A 17936-nucleotide genomic window follows, 5' to 3' on the forward strand; every position below is an offset into this window, starting at 1 on the left:
AGTGCTAAATAAATGCGTTTGCCTTTTTCCTCCTCACCATATTATTCCTTTAAATAGTATTTTGTATGGTTCTTGAGTGTACATTGTGGAATGACACAGATATTTTATGAGTTTTTAATTATTGTATTGTATGGTTCTTGAGTGTACATTGTGGAATGACACAGATATTTTATGAGTTTTTAATTATTGTAAATGAGACTTCCTTTTTCTATGATTAAAACCAAGCTTTTGTTATAGCAATATAGAAATTATGTTGATTTTCAACTTATCTTTTATCCTGCTACTTTACAAAAGTCATAACATTGTATTTAATTTATTTGCTGATTGCTTTATGTGTTCTAAGTTAAGCCATCACTTTATCAATCCAGTAGTGATAGTTTTGTCTCCCTTTTTCTTACTTTTATGCCTTTAATTTCTTTCTCTTATTACTTTTGCTAGCACTTCTAGAACTTTGTTAAATAATATCAGAGAATGGTAATATCTGTTGCTTTATTCTTGTTTACAAGGAAAGAGTCTAGTGTTTCTCCTTTGCATATGATGTTAGGTTTTATTTGATCTTAAAAGTCTCTGTACTTTTTAGGGTTTTTTAAAAAGTATATATATGAGCATTGCACTTTGCAAAGTCTTTTTATTGATATAATCACGTGGTTTGGGATGTTGTTTTTACTATAATTACTTAGGCTAAGTGTTTTCCTATTATTCAATCTTCCTTGTATGTCTGGTTTAAAAAAAACTATATCATAGTGAAAAGATTTTGGCTATATCATGTGGTCTTTTGGGGGGGGACTTATTCAGCTTTAAATAAATATTTATTAATGCTATTGATGCCTCATTTTCTTCCTTTATTACATCATTACGTGGTTTAGGGTTTAAATTGTCTCATAAGAGAAGTTTAGGAATTTGTTTTCTTTCTCAATTGTTGAGACAATTTGTATAGAATATGTATTAAGGCGTGGCACAAAAAATTGGAAATAACATGTCTGACCATGTATTGGTAAAAGGAGGAACAAATTGTAGTGTATTCATTTAAACAAATAGGGAGAATTCAGAGAAAAATGGGAAGTCGTTGAATCAATGTAGAGGGAAAAAAGTCAGAACCAGAACTTTATTCTGATGCTCCTGGCACTTAGTTGGTACTTAAGAAATGTTTATTGAATTGAATTATTGTTCTAAATTTAAAATTTGTTTAGAATTTAATTTTTTAAATTTAAAATGTAAATTATCATTTAAATGGTTGTGCATTATTAATGTTCTAGGACTCAGTAAATTATTTCATCATATTGTCTTAGCAAAATAATAACATAAATGTAATGTTTACATCATGCTCTTGGGTTATGAGTATTAGGATAATTAACAGTGAACATTGTTTTAAAGTATGATCCTTCACTCTCATATTTTAGATGTCTTTTCATATGATGTTAAGTTGGAAGGGGCCTCAGATGTCATCTATCCTGACACCCCAATTTTACAGGTAAGAAAATGAGGGTACAAAGAGTTTTTCTAAGCTGATTAGGCACTGAAGTGGTGTATTTCAGCATCTTTTTTCGCTATAATAAATTGCTTCCTATTCCTACCCCTCATGAGTTCTGCTTGGAGAAAGGCAGTGTAGTATAATGGATAAAGAGCTAGCTGAAGATCAGTAAGACTTACTTACAAGTTCCACCTTTTACATTTATTGGCTATATGACCTGAGCAGATTTCTTAGCCTCAAAAGACCATCCAATTCTCTTACCCTATAAATTGCAGAATAGATGCTAATCTACATTGATAGAAGGAATTTTCTTACTAGCTTTTTCCTACCAATGAAATCAGAGGTAAAAAAACAAAACAAAACAAAACCTTTTAGACACCCAATCACTCACTTAATACTTGGCACATAGTAGATAACTCAGTAAATACTACTTGACTTGGGTTTGACTCCTCAAAGACTAAATCTATAATTGTTTCTTTTGTTGTTATTCAGTCATTTTCAATCATGCCAACTCTTTGTGAACCATTTGGGGTTTTCTTGAAAAAAATATGAGAGTTATTTACCATTTCTTTTTCAGCTCATTTTTTACAGATGAAGAAACTGAGGCAAATAGGGTTAAGCGACTTGCCCAGGATAACAAAACTAGTGAGTGTCTGAGATCAGATTTGAATTCATGGATGAACATCTCTGACTCCAAGCCCCATACTTTATCCACTGTGGCAACCAGCTGCCAAAAACTGTGAGGAAAAAGCCCTGTTTTACTGTAATGCCTCATGCCAGATAACCACTCTCACCCCCTGTTGGGGGTATGAATTTAGTTACCTAACATGTGCCTAGGATTATACTTTTGCACAAGCATTTCTTTTTAATGCTTAAATAACAAACCTTGAACAGCATAGTCAAGTAGTCACCTGATAGTGCACCTCTCAAAATTTTTTGTTCATGCATCTGATAAATGAAAATTATAATATCTACCCCTAGCTAGTTAGTGGGGATATATTCTAAGTAAATAAGATAATAGATATAAAATTATTTGGAACTCCAGGAAAAAAGAAAAAAGTGAACTATGGAAATCGAGATGCAATCAATTCTTGATTATATATTTGCTGATTATGTTAGACTTGTTCCTCTTTCCTGTAATGAGATTGTAAACTCCTAGTAGATATATCTCTTGCCATTTTAATGAAATTTTGCATGATACCTATCATATTAGTTCCTTGTACATAATAGGGACTCAGATAATACAGAGTGATAATAGTGAAGATGACAAACCAAATAAGATTTATTTACCTTGGAGAGGAGGCTAAGAGGAGGCAACAGATTGTCCATTGATTGCAATGATCATTTTAAGCCTCATTTCCTACAAACTTTGCAGACCTTTTTTTAGGGTTCATGACATTTTAGTTCTAATCTCCATTTCTTCATAAAATGGTCCCCTATGTCTGGAATGCTCCCCTACCTCATGTCTAACTCTTGTAATCCTTGATCTTCTTTAAGACTTTCTGCTCAGGTACCACCTTCTGCATTTACCCTTTTCCTTCTCCCTCTTACTAGTTCTCTTTAAATTATTTTGTGTTATTTGGCAAAATCTTTTTATTTACTTATCTGTGATAATGTTGTATCCTTCCAATAGTCAACTAGGTAGCATGGTGAATAGAGTGCTAGTATTGGAGTCAGGAAGATATTATTTTCAAATCTGGTCTCAGACACTAACTGCATGACTCTGGGCAAGTCACTTAACCTAGACCTCAATGTTCTTACTTTTAAAATAGAGACAGTAATAGTTTTTCTTCAAAAAGTTGTTTTGAGGGTGAAATGAAAAAAAATTGTGGAACACTTTGTAAATCTTAAAGTACCATATGAATACAAGTTATTATTTTATGCTTTTTTTGAAGGCAGAGAGAGGTTTTTTTTTGGGGGGGGCATTGTATATCCCATGCCTGGCATAGAACCTTGGACATAGTTGACCCAGTGGAACTGGATAGAATTGAATTAGTTAGAAGGATGGAATAAGAAACCTAATTTCAACTCTCATAGTGATTTGATAAAAAAAAAAAACTTTCCAAAGGAAATAATGAAATATTATTCCTATAAAAATTTAAAGTCATTCCTATGAGATGGTAGACTCAATTCAATTCAAAATGTTTTAAGGCACCTACTATGTGTTAGGGAGTATTCTAGGAAGTGGGGATATAATGAAAAAAATCCCACTTGTTTTTCTTCTCAACAGGCTTATATATTTTACTGGGGATAGTATACTACATGTGTTACATTTCAGTCAACTAACTTCAGGTGTCTCAGTTTCCTCATTTGTAAAAAAATGAGATCGGAATTAATTACTTCCAAGGCTGTTTCTATCTCTGAATTTGTGACCTCATGATGCCAAGTAAATAAATGTAAACTATACACAAATAAATATAATAATCTCTTTTCTATTGTTCTTCTGATTTCATAGCTTGGTCTGGCAGCCTGTCTGTAAGCTTTCAGTGTTTCTAACCTAGTGTGATCTGAGGAGCTCTTTTCACTGCCCTTTTCTGATCTGCCTGCTAGTTCTTACCCAGCTTGGGTCCCGCTTCCTCACGTCCGTGACTGTTCCTCTCCACTCTGGAGCTATGACCCAGAACTGGGTAAAGAACAAGAGAGCTGCCAAATGATGCATGATCCTGGAAGCAGTGCCAATACAGGGGGGTTCCTTCATCTCTCTTTACTGTCCCTGGGCTTTAGGCTGCTCCCTGGCATGCCTGTGGTCACCACCACAGTCCAGAGTTACCACTTACTGCTTCACTGTGTCCCTGGTCAGCCCCTACCCCAATGTTTTCAGACCTCCCTTTCTGTCTTTCTAAGCCCCTCTGAGCTAGCAAATGACTCAGCTGAAGCTCTGTCTTGGTTTTCCTGCTCAATAATCAGCTTGAGACATTTCCTGTGGATGTTGTAAAGAATTTTAGGGAGAGGTTTAGCAGTTCTGACCTCTCACTGTATCATCTTAACTCCATCCTCTAAGAGATGATTTATCTTCCTTAAAATAAAAGCAATTTCAAGTTCTTTATGGGCAGGGATATATCTTATTTATCTTTGCTTCTCCCTCAGTGATAGCCAATGGTAGGTGCACCATAACTAAAGTCATAAAGATGTTGTTACCTCTAAGAATTATATGAGGAAAAGGCAAAGGAAGGAACCTTGCCTGGATGACTACATGATTTTAGAAATAGAGATTTTGAGCTATACTCTCATTCCATGTATTTGGAAGGTTACATATTCTGTTAAAAGTTAGTTCTGTTTAAATTCCTTTGCTAACTACAATAGAAGCAATAATGCATTACAAATATCATCTCATTCTATCATCACAATAACCCTGGGTAGTAGATGTTCTTATTATCTTTATTTTACAGATTAGGAAACTGAGGCACATAGGTTCAATGAATTGCTTTGGGTCATACAGTTAATAAGATTCTGAATGGAGGTCTTTAATTTAGGTCTTCCTAAATTCCAGGTCCTGATGTCTAACTATTGTGCCACTGCACTGCCTCCAAAGAAAGGTATTTTGATTAATAAATTATAAATGTGCTTTTTTTTCTTTAAAAAAAAAAGAAAGAACACAAGACTTGGAAAAACAGGCAGAGTTTATTTTCGCCTTTGCTCTGATGCTTTAAAAGTTCCTTAACCTGTCTGAATCTATTCTCTCATCTATAAACCAGAGAGGTTAGACTAGATTATCTCTAAGTGTCCATCCAAACCTAAAATTCCATGTCTATGTGATATTAGCAACCAAACTGATATAGATTTAAAGACTAAGAAAGACTTTAACCACACATGTACTGTTAGATGCTCCTAAATAAAGTTTTATATTCCTTATTTCCAGTGATAGAGCAATTTCATTGGGAAATAAAAAGAATAGGGGAAAAGGTATACATTGGTCATCCTGTATAACTAGGCATATGTAGGACTATCATAGAAAATAAATATTAGTATTATTGAGACTTTCTCATCAAAGCTTTTATTATATACTTTAAATTATATTTTCCCACATTTATTCAGTTTGTCTGAAAGGATAGTAAATTATCAATAAGTTCTAACCCAAAGGTTTTCTTCGACCAATTTTACTCACTCATACTCAAGGATACAGTAAATAATTTAGAAGCCAAACTTAGAATTGGCTGTAGGTTCTTAGACCCACCTGTTATAAATGCCATAATGTCCATTAAAGGCTCTCAGATATATTGGATTAGAGTAGGGACTGAATAAAATAAATCAAAGAGGATTTTGGTGTTATAAAAATGAACATATATCTATTTGACTCTCAATTCAGTGAAGGAAGCATTTTTCCATTTTAACTATGGCCAAGGGAAAAAAAAATTCTGTCTCAGAAAGTCCAGGTGATATTTCTTCTCCCAACTAAGTACATTCCCATTTGCAGGGAATATAGTATGATAATTCTTTCAAGAATCAGAGTACTTAATTGAGGTAATAGTAATGCATTGCACTAAGTTGCATTAATCCTCAGCATTTTGAAAAGTGCATCTGTGTAATCTAAAATATCTGGCTTTTTAACAATATAGATTGGATGTTATTGATTTTTGTTTATTTTCATTTAATGTCTAACCTAAAATGTTATCTTCCCTTCCCATAGCTTTTCTGTTCTCCAACTCCTGAGAAGTACATGTGAAATTTCCTCTTCAAGCAGAGGAGATTTTATAAACTCCAAGTGGAAGTGAACTGCTTTCCTTCCTTTCTTTTCTTCCTTCCCACCTTTCCCTGGAGAGTTTCTGAAGTGTGTGCCTTATGCTGGAAAAGCATAGTAACAAGGAGAGAGGAGTCCTTAGAGGGGGTAGAATTGACTTGCAGGACCCTGGCCAGGGCACTTACACAAATGTGATCATGGCAGATTTGACCCCTCAGAGCCTGCAATATGAGTAAGGCTATTTCCAGCCTTGTTTTCCAAGCTGACTACTCTCTTATTGATCAAATTTCTCATGATGAACCAGAGGGAGAGGTACTTTCACTTGTGGGGAAACTGGAGAATCATAGATTCAGCAGAAGAGAAGAGCCAAACAAAGAAAGCATGATGAAGACACACATAATATCAAAAAGATATTATGTCAGAAGGCATTCGTAAGATGGTGGGTATCATCTATAAACCTAAAACCAAGGAGACTCACAAGACCTAGGAGATCTTACTTAATTGTAACTAGACAGCACTGGGAAATCAGTCATGGAATACCTTTGTGTTGCAGCAGAAGAGGTCTTAGCTGTCATGAAAAATGAAGGAAAAAAGGAAACCGACCTACTGTTGGGACAAGCAGATGATAATTGATAGTAACTGTTGGTGAACTTTGGGGAAAAGATGACATCATGATGGAGACAAGAAATCCAGAACATGGATTAAAATATGTTTGGAATGTGTGGTTTAAGTTGGATGGAGATGGAGATGATAAGACTATGTATGAAGAGATGCAAGAAGAAATAAATATCTAATGATAATATGGAAAGGGATGAGGCTATTGCCTTGAACACCTTCTTAGCCAATCTAATAGCCTCAGGTGAGCTGATGAACTCTAAGAAAAAGTATTTGCCTTCTTAGGACATTGATGTCTTTTGGTTATAATGATAAGTTATTTCTATAATGATGCCATCTCATATCTCAGAAGAAGACAAAGTTCTAGACATTTTAAAGTGTGGGGAATAAATACACAAAAAGGGTTTGAAATGAGTTTTTTTTCTTACAAAAGACAGCCAGTGATGACCAAGTGTGAGAATCAGCTGATTCTGCTCCTGAGATTCAATATATTTGATTTTCTTAAAGTGCTATGGCAACAAAGGAAGATGACTTTATACTGTACTTTGTTGATACATCCAGAGAGTAAAATGGAGAAGGAAAGGATCATGGGAGAGATTAAATCTTATTCAGAACTCTCCAAGTTCCTCTACTAGCTCCAAAACTAAGGAGGATCCAATCTAAAAAGAGCAGTCTTGGAAGAAGTAAGTAAGTCAATCCAAAATGAGCAAAGATCTGGAAATCATGCATCTAGATAAAGGTGGGTAGGCACTGGTCCCAAGGCAAGATCTAGTGTTCTCAGGGGAGTCATTTCATGGTCAGTTAATGCTATCAGTTTTCTGAGGAATCTTTCCACAGTCAATACAAGGTCTATGAGAAGATGCATGTGCCTCCTTTAAAGCCCAAACCTTTTTGACTCTGAAAACTAATTGCTGCCATTGATGAAGCTACAAAATATGTCTAGGCTGGACTTGAGGACTTTAAGACATTCAACAAGATACAGAGCAAACTCTACTCCACTGCTTTGAGACTGAGGACAGTCTAATGCTCTGTTCTCCCAAAGGTTCTTGAAAGACTGATGTGGCACTGGTGTGTATGCTCTGAAGATTGGAGAGCACATTAACAATGATAATACCATCAAGGTGGATGATTTCAAGATCATCCCTATTGCTCCTATGCATTCCCTGGTACAGGAGATGGTGGGAAACTTTGGAAAGCACCTCACAAAACAGGGTTAATGTGGCAGGGCTGAAAGTTGATCACCAGTTGTTCAAGGAAGAAATCAGAGCCGCTCAGATAATTGTCTAAACCCCTGAGAAATGGAATATCATTGTCCAGAAGGTTGGGGAACATACCTACATCAAGCTAATATGCCTCAACATGCCTAAAACGTTCAGTTTTACAATCGAGTAATGATTCCAAGGCAAAAGAGCAGTAAAGACTAGGCAGTGGGGGTTATGTGACTTGCCCAGAGTCACATAACTAGGAAGTATCAATGATAACACTGATTTTGCAAGTCTGAGTGACTGGAAAGATGGTGGTGCCTTTGACAGTAATAGGGGAGCAAAAGATAATGAATTCCATTTTGAACATAAGCTCAAGATGACTTTCTAAAATCCAGTTTGGGATGTCCAAAAGAAAATTGGTGATTCATGACTGGAACTCAGGAGAGATTAGAGTTGGATATATAGATCTGGGAATAATCTGCATATTCCTGATAATTGAATTTATGTAAGATGATGAGTTCATGTATCACTCTAGTAAAATGGAACTGCTTTGTTGTAGAGTTCAGCCATCACTAGTTTTTTGTTGGTCCTGGAACAAGATGCATCATCTCTGAATGCTGTGCCTTTTCACTGGCTACCCATACCTGATATGCTGTTCTTCATCACTTCAGCCTCCTGGTTTCTGTGGCTTCCTCCAAAACTCAGCTTAAATCACATTTTCTATAAGAGGCCTTTCTAGTTTCTTTTCCCACTTTCCTTCCATTGATTGTGCCTTTTCTATACGATTACCTCCTATTTACACTGTATAAATGTTATATGTAAATAGCTATTTATATGATGCCTTGCCCTCAAAATGTTAACTCCTTGAAGGGAAGAACTCATTTTTTTTTTGTATCTCCAGCACTGAACACCGTGATTGGCACATAGAAAGTGCTCGATAAATTCTTTTTGATTGAGCAAACAAAAAATAAATAGAAATAAAAAATAAAAACCCTTACATTCTGGCTTAGAATCAATTGTGTGTTGATTCTAAGGCAGAAGAGCAGTAAAGACTATGCAATGGGGGTTAAGTGATTTGCCAAGAGTCACACAGCTAGGAAGGTTCTGAGGTCAGATTTGAATTTAGACTCTCAATCCACTGAGACACCTAGCTGCCCCCTTATGTCTCATCATCTTGAATGGAATTTATCTTCTCCACAATGACAGAGGTCCTGTCTTGAAGGCTTTGGTAGCCAGTGCGATTTGAAATACTGAGATGACCCCAAAACAGATTTGACTCTTTGGGCTTAATGCTACCCTCCCAAACTATGAGATTGTTGCCATTTTCTTCATATAGTTCCTTCCAAGGGCCTTTTCTTCTGCTAAGTGCCTCTTGAATAAACATATGTGGGTAAACAAAGTAAAAAGGAAATCAATTATTTCCAGATTACAAATGAGATTATTTATGAGAAGATTTTGGAGCATGCCAGGAAAAAACCAGGTGCTAGTCTTTGTCCACTTTCAAAAGGAGACAGGAAAGACATCCAGGACCATTCGGGGTATGCGCCTAAAAAAGGATACACTGGACCTCTTCTTTCAAGAAGGCTCTGCCTCCACTGAGGTTCTAAGGGCAGAAGCTAAACAGTACAAGAATTTAGAGTTGGAGGACCTCTTGCCTTATGGCTTTGCATTCGTCATGCTGGTATGACCAGAGCTGACTGAATATTTATGTAATGTTTTTTCATTGACAGACCCATCCAGGTTCTGGTCTCTATAGCAACTCTGGATTGGTGTGTAAACCTCCCTATAAATACAGTCACCATTAAAGGTACATGACTATGTAGCCCAGAAAAGGGATATCAGTCAGAAGTGAGAGCACTGGACATTCTGAAGATGCTGGATGACCACAGTATGACACGAAAAAGGAAGCCATCCTCATTACATCTCCTGGGGAGCTGTTGTTTGTCCCTGCTCAGTCAGCAGCTACCTATTGAGGACCATCTTGTGTCATAGCTGTCTGACATGCTCAGTGCTGGAACTGATCACCCTGGAAAATGTTCAGAATGCAAAGGGTATAGTAAATTGACTGGATTATGCCTATTTATATAGACGAAAGCTCCGTTCCCCAAACCTCGATTGCTTTTCACTTAATAACCTTAAAGGTGATTGCTGGCTGGATTAGCGATGGCTAGATTGGATGCATGCTACAGCTCTCATGCTAGACAAGAACAATTTGTTTGATAAGATACAATAAGAAGACTGGTAACATCCAAGGGACAGAACTTCCCCATATCTCCAATCACTATTATGTCATCAATGATACAATGCAGACCAGCTTCTAATCCAGAGGAAGATTGGGCTCTTTAGAGTGTCCCCACTCTTCAGAATTCAAAAACATCACAGTAAGAGAGGAAGAGAAGTTAGAGCTTCAGAAATTATTGGAAAGGTTTCCTATTGCTATGAAAGAGAGCACTGAGGAACCAAATGCAAAGATCAATGTGCTTCTCCAGGCCTTTATTCACAGCTAAAGCTGGAGGATTTTGCACTGATGGCAGACATGATATATGTTTCACAGCTGACTGGTCAGCTAATGCATGCTGTCTTGGAAATTGTTTTACACTGAGGCTGAGCACAGCTGACAAACAAGACTCTGAATCTGTGGAAGGGGCTTGACAAGCACGTGTGCCAGTCCACATGTCCCTTGAATCAGTTCTGGGAACTCTCTGAGCAGGTGGTAAAGAAGTCTGAGAAGAAAAACTTCCCCTTTGAGCTGCTGTAAGACCTGAATCACAGTGAGATAAGTGAGCTTCTCCACATGTCCAAAATGGGGAAGACCATTCACAGGCATGTCCATCTGTTTCCCAAATTGGAATTCTCTTTGCATTGGTAGCCCCAAACTCATTCTACCCTGAAAGCAGAGCCGACCATAATTTCAGATGAGATGAAAAGGTCCGGGTTTTAATATTTCATTGTAGGCATTCTGAATTCTGCTAAATGTGGACAGTGAAGTAATCCTACAACAGGAGTATTTCCTGCTCAAGACCAAGCATGCCCATATGAGAGCCTCATTTCATCCTTTGCTCTTGTCTTTGAACCAGTTCCTCCTCACTACTTCATTCATGTAGTTTTAGGCTGCTGGCTGTTGTGTAAGCTCGTCTCCTTCCATCACTTAATCTTACCTGAGAAATATTCACCTTCCATATGATTTTTAGACTTAGAGCTATTGCCTGTGTCTGTCCTGAAGAGCAGTGCCTTTGAGAGTCTCTACCAGAAAAAAAATTCTCATTCTTCAATCCCATCCAGAGTCAAGTATTTTATGCTGTGTTCAATAGTGATGACAGTGTATTTGTGGGGGCCTCCATGGGCAGCAGGAACATCATCTATGTGTAATTATGCATTTTAAGGATGCTCTTGTAGAATCTGAAGGTCTCTGTTTCTGTATCACTGCTAAGGAGGCTTTAGCAGAATAGGTGTAGATGGACCAGTATGAGAAGTTCCAGAAGCAAATGAATGAAAAGGTAGTCCTACTGACAGGAGAGACCAGCACTGACCTGAAGCTTTGGGACAAAGGAAATATCATTAGAAGCACTTCTAAAAAGCGGGACATACTTTCTCTCCACTGGAAGCAGTACAAGAACATCCAGAATATCAACCGATTAGTGGTGGATGAGATCTACCTTATTGGGATTGAGAATGGACCTATACTTGAGGTTATTTACTCTCATATATACTACACATCCTCCCAGATAGAGTGATCCATCTGCTTCATGATACTTTATTTCTCCCCTTGGAATGCTGAAGATGTGGACCATTGGTTAGGCTGTAGCTCCATTCCCACTTTTAATTTTAACCCTAATTGTAGGGATGTCCTCTCCTGTTGGGAGTGTATGTTCTAGGTGTCAACATCAGCCACACACAGACTTGCTTACTATCATGTCATTACCAGACATTAGGCCAAGAATCCCAATATTGCTTTTGTCCTGTCATGTAAGCAGCCTCGCCTGACTGCCATCGATATCCTCACCACATGTGTAGTGGACATTCAGCAGCAAAGGTTTTTGCAGTGAAGGATCTGATCCAATTCCTGGAGAAGCTGAGGGACAGCACTCTTAAGAAGATGCTACTGAGCAGCTTAGGCTCCCTGCATGAGGGCTCGGCTCCTCAGAATGGCACCCGGGAGCAAAGCCCTTCAGCTCAGGTGCCATCCAGGTGGTGGTGGCCTCTTGAATCCTTTGCTGGGGCATAAACTTGACCTAAACCCATCTGATCATCATCAGGGACACAGTATTATAATGACAAAACTCACTTTTTTATGGATTATCCTATTTATGATGTGCTACATGTCAATCAACCCCTACAGATGATTGAAGGATGTTAAATCATCATCTGTCAGGGCTCCAAAAATGATTTATTTAATACATTTCTGTAAAAGTTACTGCCAATAAAGTCTCATATAGACCACTTCAATGCTGAGATCATCACCAAGACCATTGAGAACATGCAGGTTGCAATAGGTTACCTCCCATAGACCTTACTGTATGGATGTATGACCCAGACCTCCAACTACTACAACTTACATGGTATCTCCAATCATCATTTGCCAGATCACTTAACTAAAGGGTAAAGCAAATATTAAGTGACCTGGTATAGTCTAGATGTATCGATATTGAGGATGAAATGGATGTGGCACCCCTAAATCTTGGCATGATTGCTGCTTACTTCTACATTCATTTTACCCCCATTATTGAGCTCTTCTGTAGAACTCTGAATCCTAAGACCAAGGTGCATGGGCTCATTGAGATCATTTCCAGTGTAGCAGATTAAGAGAATATCCTGAAGTTGAGGGTCTTTCAATAATGAGAATGAGAAAAAGAGTGGAGACCTCTCTTCTCAAAGTGGGATTCAGGGGAGACAGCTGATGTTTTAGGGTTGGCTCAGAGAGAGGAGAGGGGGTTTGAAGAGTTTCCCCCTTCTGTCTTCCATCCTTAGCTATGGCTGTTCTCCCAGATTTTCTCTTGTCCCTCTTGTCCCCCCTCCACTACTCGAGACCCTTGATCTCTTCACTCACACTTAATTCACAGTTTGAGGAAAAGATAACTATTTTAATGTCAAATTAACTCAATCAGGGTAATACAAAGGATTAACTGGTAGGGAAAGCATGGGAAAGGAAAGTGGGGAAAAGGATATCCCTGTCTCTATCTAAAACCCTTTTCCCTCTCTCCTCAAGTTTGGGGGGAACTCAGGCCTTGGCAGCCTAAGCCCCCTGAGAGAAAGTCAGGTTGGTTGACCCTGGGTTTGGCCCCTTGGCCACTGTTCAGACCCAGGGCAACAGGAGCTGAGGTAAAGTCTGACAGACATTCAAAATGCCTTTCCTAAGTTTCTCTTCTCTGAGGCTCTTCAATTGGGAAATGTTGTGGGGAAGGATTTCCAGTCACAAGCAGGAAAAAGTGGGTTACCCTTGGGAGAAAGTTTTATTCAACCTTCTCTCTTCAGCTTCTCTAGACTGAGAGAACAACTGCTCTTTCATCCAGAATCTTCTGCTCCTCAAGATTCCAATCTCCTGGGACCCCTCCCCCATCAAGGTGATCAGTTCCACACACTCTTCAGCCTGGCACTTTTCTTTAGTGCCAGCCTCTGTCACAATCCCCACCTGACATCATGAAGACCCCCTGGTATCATAGTTGGTGCTTAAAGTTAAGCTAAACTAATCAAACTTAAATTCAGTGACCTCCATACTGAGACCAACTTGTTGTTTCAGGCCCGGCCCGTTGTTTGGCCTATATGTGACTTAGTGCTGAACTGCAATCTGACAGAGGGGATCCTTAGTAGGGCAATCCAGCTCATCCAAGCCTGCATCTTATTGTCCTCTTTAGCAATGGTTGGCTCAACCCTGTTTTGGCAGCCATAGAACGGCTCAGAGAGTTACCCAAGCAATATGGTCCAAAGACTCCTACTTGAAACAGCTGACACACTTCACTTCTGACCACATCTAAAAGTAAACAGGCAAGAGAGTAGAGTGGTTTTTACATTATGGGGAAGGAAGCTAAAGAACACAACACACTGCATTAACTGTAGAGACCTTCAGATTATTGATGTAGTCCATTTTAAAATTGCTAACCCAAAATTGAATTGTTTAATGAGGTGCTGGGAAAGGACAGCATCCACAGTAGTGGGCCAGTTGTCACACTGGTGCAGCGGGAGTGAGAAAAGGAAGTCACGGGCCTTGTTATTCTCTTTTCCCAAAGAATTGAGAGGAGGGTCAGCAGGTGGTGATTGGAGACTCTAAATCCAATAGCCTCATCTCCATCAAAAGGTTGACCCTATGCCAGAAGGACAAGGTAAAACTTGATTTTGTGGCTCCAGCCATTGGTGCCTGTAATTATCCTCTCTACTTTATGAGTGATGTCTATATAGGTTGTGACCAGGAATACAAATTCATTGTGGATGTGAAGGAAACAGAGAATGATAAGTGATTCCGAGTCCCAGGGCATTCATTTATACCCAAAGAAAATCACTCAAGTAGGATATGAAATATGTAGTTGCTGGGACCCTGAACTTTGGGAGATCCAGTATGAGAGGGAATCATGCCACTGTTGGCCTACTTGTCAGCATTTTTACCTTTTATGTGGTTTTGACTCTTTAACTCCAAATCTCCTTATTGATTTTAATGCCTGCTGTTTTTTGTTGACTATGCTGAAACAAGCAATTTTAGTGCAGTATTTTGGATACTGTTCTTTTTTTGGTCCTTTTTGAATTTTGAATATTCTAATGAAGTCATTTGAAGACTTCACAAATTGTTTTGTTTTGTTTTCTCCTTCCTTTATCCTTTATTATGAATCTACTATGTTCGAGGGTGTGTTCTAGACATTGAGAATACAAAGTCAAGCCCTTTGCTCAAAGAGCAAACGTTGTATTAAGAAAACATCACGTAATATATGTACAAGTATAAGCAAATACAAAGAAATTGAGGTGGGAAAAAATTTGAGGGATCAGTAACGTTTTCACGAGGGAAATGGCTCCATAGTTGAACTTGGAAGAAAATTAGAAAGGCTTAGAGTTGGAAAGTGGAAAATCATATGGAAATAACAGCAATTGGGCAAAATATTCAGATATTTGGGGCAGACATCTCACTAACTCACTAACAGTTTTGAGGCCTGTTGGTTACCCTCAACCTGGTTGAATCCATCTGCTGCAACTGTTTTACTGAAGCATGGACACTGTTCATGCTACATCTTCTTGGAGCCAAAGGTGAGAGTTAGGCAAAAGGTAGAAGCAAAAGTCAATGAGCAGCCCCCAAAAGGGTTTGTCAAGTTCTCACAAAAAAGATGCTAATCCTTTCTGAACACCTCATATATCCCAGTATGATGGGATACTGTCGAGACGAAAGGACTATAGATTTCACTATTACTTGTGTGTAAATTGTAATTTTAAGAATGGAATATAGCAATTATCATAATGCCTGGCATATAATATGATCTCAAAAAGTGAATTAATGAAAAAAGAGCTGGAAAAGACCTTTAAGATCTTCTAATCCAAGATACTCTTTTGCAGATAAAGAAGCTAATGGCTAAGAAGGTTGCGACTCATCCAAGCTCACTTAGAAAACAACTGTCAGAAGTAGAGTCTGAACTTCATTCTTCTGACTCCTTCCATCAATCTTTCCAGTTTAAATGACATTTTCTCCCCTGAAGATTAAATAGCATGGGAATTAAAAATCTTTCTGGAAGATGTATGGTAAAGTTATTACTTGAAGATATACTGCATAATTGAGATGAATGTGATATGTTGTCCAGAGTCCTTGGCCCATATGTATTATGTGTGTAAAAGAAATGTGTGTAAAATATAATTGTCCATAATCTTTAATAAAGATTAAGCTATGAAAACAAGATAAAATTTTAATAAAGACTGTCATGATATGCAGATTTTGAAGTGATTGAGTGATTGGTCTTAAAGAATAGTCATTATTATCTTGATTTCAACTCTAAAATGTCTATAGGCTATTACTCAGGGGATCGTTGCATAGACCTATAGTATCTGACACATCAATGATGGGTAAAAATGTAGATAGTATGCTTATTAAATTTGAAGATGACACATTGGGAAAATATAGCTAACACAAAGGATAAAAGAGTCAGGCTGTAAAAAAGATCTTGACAAGTTAGAATACTGGGCTGAACAAAGTAAGATGGAATCTAATAAAGATTTAAAAAATCAAATTGGTTTAAAATCAATTTCTCAAGTATAAGGTACGGGAAATATATAGATAAATTGAAGTTTATTTAAAGAAGGTCTTGTTTTTAAGAGGATTTAAAACAATATGAATTGACATAATTTAGTAACCAAAAAAGTAATTTGATCTTGGACTCCATTAAGAGAGGGATAATACCCTCTCTTGGAGGGCAAAGAAAATGATAGTCTTCATACACTTGGCCTTCTTAGGTCACAGAATATTTTTGGTTGCCACATTTTAGGAAGCACAAGTGCATTCAGAACAGGATGGTGAAGGGGTTCAGGATCATGTTGCATGAAGGTAGGTTGAAATGACTAAAAATGTTTATCCTGAAAAAGTTAAGACTTGGAAGATCAGATATCTATCTTTATATATTTGAAGGTTTATCAGATGAAAGGGCAATTAGACCATTTAGCTTTGGCCCTAGGAGTGATGAATAGAAACTAAAGAGAGGAAAACTTAATCTAGATGCAAGAAAAAAACAAACAACTTTCCAACAATTAGAAATATCTCCCCAAAATGGAATGGGTAGCTTTGACAGGTAGAGGGACTTCCCCTCACTGATCATCTTTAAATTAAGACTGACTAACTGGGTAGTAGAGATAATCACTGTTCAAGTATGACTGGTGAGGTAGATGGTTTTTGAGTTTGTATTCGAGGGATTTGTTAAATTGTATTCGAGGGATTCAGTCTTTCATTATAGAGAGGGGGAAAGAGAGAAGAGTGGGGGAGATAGCTGGTGTTTAAGGTTGGCTCAGAGAGAGAAGAGGGGTTTTGAAAATTTTCCCCTTTCTGCTTTCTCTCTTTAGCTAAGGCTGCTCTTCCAGATTTTCTCTTATCCCTCTAGTGCCCCCTTCACTACTCGAGACCAAAGGGTCTCCCCTTGATCTGTTCACTCACACTTGATTCACAGCTTGGGGAAAAGATAACTATTTTAATGTCAACTCAATCAGGATAATACAAAGGAAAAACTGACAGGGAAAGAATGAGAAAGGATAGTGGGGAAAGGGGGTATCTGTCTCTATCTAAACTGTTTTCCCCATCCTCCTTGAGTTTTGGGGGAACTTGGGCCTTGGCAGCCTGAGCTCCCTTTGAGTCAGGTTGATTCACCCTGGGTTTGGCCCCTTGGCCACACAGTTCAGCCTCAGGGCAACAGTAGCTGAAGTAAAGTTGGACAGAGATTTAAAATTTCTTTCTCAGGTTTCCTCTTCAATAGACTTTTCAATTAGGAAATGTTGGGGGGAAAAGATTTCCAGTCATTACAGGAAAAGTGGGTAACCCTCAGGAGAAAGTTTTTTTCAACCTTCTCTCTTTAGCTTCTCCTGACTGAGAGACCAACTCCTCTCCCAGTCAGAGACTTCTCCTCCACCAGATTCCAAATCCTTGGGTCCCTCCCCTGTCAAGATGATCAGTTTCACACACTCTTCAGCCTGGCACTTTTTCTTTAGTGCCAGCCTCTGTCACAAGTTCCCTTCCAACTCTAATAAATATTCTGTGATTCTATAGAATAACTATAATGCCAATGTAGTGCATTGTAGGGGTACATGGTAGAGAATCTCATGCCCCCGTCTCACTTCAGAGCAGGAACAACTTGTCAGCCTTGATGACTTTTTTTTTTTTAACTTACCTTCTGCCTTAGAATTAATAATAAGTATTGGTTTGAAGTCAGAAGAGTGTTAAGGGCTAGGTAATTGGAGTAGGCAACTGTAGTTAAGTGACTTGCCCAGGGTCACACAGCTAGGAAGTATAGCTATCCAG

General features: G+C 38.1%; 1 pseudogene; it reads left to right on the forward strand.

Annotated features, from left to right (window-relative positions):
* The first annotated feature begins 6233 nt into the window (after nucleotides 1-6233).
* LOC100619091 (U5 small nuclear ribonucleoprotein 200 kDa helicase-like) lies at nucleotides 6234-14421 on the forward strand (annotated as a pseudogene).
* Nucleotides 14422-17936: the final 3515 nt, after the last annotated feature.

Source organism: Monodelphis domestica, chromosome 2, assembly GCF_027887165.1.
Source record: "Monodelphis domestica isolate mMonDom1 chromosome 2, mMonDom1.pri, whole genome shotgun sequence".
In the NCBI taxonomy this organism is placed as follows: Eukaryota; Metazoa; Chordata; class Mammalia; order Didelphimorphia; family Didelphidae; genus Monodelphis; species Monodelphis domestica.